The 3,087-nt window shown below is 42.7% G+C and overlaps 1 long non-coding RNA gene across 1 annotated transcript; it reads left to right on the forward strand.

Moving 5' to 3' along the window:
• The first annotated feature begins 904 nt into the window (after nt 1–904).
• On the forward strand, nt 905–2,446 carry LOC142740502 (uncharacterized). Its single transcript, XR_012880737.1, has 3 exons — nt 905–969; nt 1,416–1,547; nt 2,380–2,446. It is a non-coding gene; the product is annotated as an uncharacterized LOC142740502 (long non-coding RNA).
• Nucleotides 2,447–3,087: the final 641 nt, after the last annotated feature.

Genomic DNA, 3,087 nt, shown 5'->3' on the forward strand with positions numbered 1-3,087 from the left:
AGTGTACTGTGACAGTATCCTCCATTTCACTATTACTCCTCTGATGCGATTGCTACCTTTGCTGCATTATCTCATTGTAGCCTTGGCCGTTTAATAGCTCCCTCGATCGCCCTGTCATTGCATGGCGTTTATTTTCTTTTTGCTATCGGCGATGTATGCTTGGCCGCCTGTAGCTCCCCCTTGTTACTAACGATGCGTTCTGCATCTGTTCCATTGGCTGCGTAGTTACCAGGGAGCCGACCTGTGGGTGGGCGTCGCTGGTTGACGTCTTACTCTCCCATTGGTTCGGCCCGGCGTTACTCAATGCCTGGGAGGCGGGGCCTGGGCTTTAAAGCTTCCTAGTTTCCTCGGTGCGCGCTAGACCCGCTATCAGTGTCTCGTATGCGCCGCTATACAATTTGAACAGCTGAATATCAGCTGACCGGCACTTCGTGAATAAATCCGAGAATTATCAGGCAACTCGTACCCCTGAGGACGCTCCCCTAATGTGGTGCAGAAACGCGTTGGGAAGTGTGCCTGTGAATCTGTGGCAATCAGACTTTACTAATATTTGCCAGCACATTTAAAGAGGGGCTGTGGGAAATTTACATCTGACTTTTCAGGCACTTGTCAATGAGCGCATGCTGATTGTCTATCTCACACACTCTTTACTGTGCGTTCCTGATCTGGTTGCCAACGCCTGTACTTGGATCTTTTGGCACTCTGTTCCCTACTATATTTTAATAATAAATTATCAATAAATAATAATTTTAAACTTTTATACAGGCAGAACATTTGTATTCTAACAATTTAAACGTATACCTATACATCACCTATTTTGGACTTATCCTTCATTGTTGAGTGGTCTATACTGAGCACACGTCTGTCTGGAGAAATAAAACGACACAATTATTGTTTTTTCCAGAACACCTTAAGATCGGCTGCCTGCTGCCAGGGGGACTCTCTGAAGCAATATTTCATCTATGCAAGGTGCGTCTCTTATTAGTTACTATATGCAGTATCCACCAATACCCTCCACAGTTAGAATGACACTTTTTGTATGTCCTGGGTCAGAATGCCCCTTTTGTATGGCCCCACAGTAATGAAGCCCCCTTTTCTAAGCCCCGACTCAGTCCTTTTATCCCCCATATTAATAGTGCCCCCTTTGCTCCTATAAAATAAAAAATTATACTCACCTAATAGACGACCAACCGGGTCAGACATTTCGCTTCCTCCCTGTGCCGTTATTGTTTGTCCAATTTCAGGGGCGTATGGAGCCCCAGAGCTGTGGGCCACCCCAAATCCCTGGACCCCAGCCGGTCATCCTATTTACCCCTTTGGTAATTTTACACTGGTTGGGGACTGGACTCTGTTCTAGATAGAAATGTTGCCATTGATTGAGATTTGTCCTAATACATTGTCTTTCTTTCTCCTAGAATTAATTCCTCATAAGAGTTAATGATAACCACACGTCCCAGGAGGGCAGATCAAAGATTAAGCAGAGCCCTCCACCTCACATCACATAACGTTCTACATTCAGTCGGATGTATTCAGTAGGAGAGTCCAAGGTCAGTGTATTTTATTAACTGCATCTCTAAATGATCACATAGTGTGTATTACTGGTCAATACTGAAGAGGGCACTACCACCATAGATGGCCTGGGCACCCTCAACTTACACTGCCGATCCGGCATTTAGGGCCCAAACCTATAATATAAAAAAACAGAAAGATACAATCCCTAGTTTATTGACTGGGTGATGTTATTTGGGCACTGTATGATTAAATTATTTGGACACTACATGGTGCATCATAAGGGGGAGGACGTCACAGATACTGCACATGTCACCAATAAACCTAAGGCCGGCCCTGGATGTGACACAATAGCTGCCACGTGACATGCCATCCACACGGACATGACCGCTGTGGCCTAGCAACTAAAGACAACAGAACCACCAGCGCAGGAGCCACAGGGAATTTAAAAAATGAGTAGGGACAATTTGTTATTTTTAGCCATATGCGGCTTAGACTAAGGTTTATGAAACTGTCAGAGAACCCCTTTAATAATTATTTTGTCTGTTGAATCCAGAAATCCAATTTACCATTTTCTACTCTCTCTACTCCAGTCCAAAAGACTCCACAAAAGACAAATTAGAAGTTTTCCATTAAGGATAAGATTATATAGAAGAATAACAATAAGCTCCTGGTCCCTGATACAAAATCTATACCAGGGTCCTCCAACTATTATGTGCCATTATACTGCTGGTGTTATTTGTGTGGCAGAGGGGCATTGGACTCGCCCTGTGATAGAAAATGAAATGTGTGAAAGTAAATATATTATTATTCATTATAGATATGGGGTTATTTTATGTATGTGCATTAAACCCATTATGTATTTTACAGACATTTATAACATCTGAATATGTGGCACCAGTGACAGCCGACATGCTAGAAGATCCACTGTATATATGTAAGTATTATAGCAAATAACAACCTATAGAAATTCTATAATGTGATGTCATCCAGAGTGTTCCTATAGAGACACATGACAAGACTGTGGGAACAATCTCCCTGATGTTTTCAATAGGCTGAACATATATTTGTTGATATGATGAACCATACTAAGCACACGTCATAATATCTTCACAGTTTATACTTTTTGTTCCAGAGATCGGCTGCCTACTGCCAGGGGGACTCTCTGAAGTAATATTTCATCTATATGCGGTATGTCTATCATTAGTTACTATATACAGTATCCACCAGTAGCTCTGTACATTGAAAAAGTAATGAGCGGGCAAAATGCCAAGAAAGGCGTAGCAGTGGGGAACCTTGGATAGTTGGTAGGAATAGGCATAATGTAAGTTAGGGGTATCTTTGTCTAAAATGCTGGCCACATGGCTCGGTTTGGGACTGAACGTAGGTGTAAGGTAATTGGGTGAGGGAGTGTAGGGGGATTTTAGACAGCTTTGGTCTGCCAAGAACATTTGCGATGTGTCAAGGCCAGGATGCAATAGACAAGGACTTAAGTGAGTTTCATTACACAGTCATAATCTGCAGGCATAGGTGATAATGGACACTGGCAGAATGTTTTTATATTTACAGCACTCAAGC

This window comes from Rhinoderma darwinii, chromosome 2, assembly GCF_050947455.1.
Source record: "Rhinoderma darwinii isolate aRhiDar2 chromosome 2, aRhiDar2.hap1, whole genome shotgun sequence".
Taxonomy (NCBI): Eukaryota; Metazoa; Chordata; class Amphibia; order Anura; family Rhinodermatidae; genus Rhinoderma; species Rhinoderma darwinii.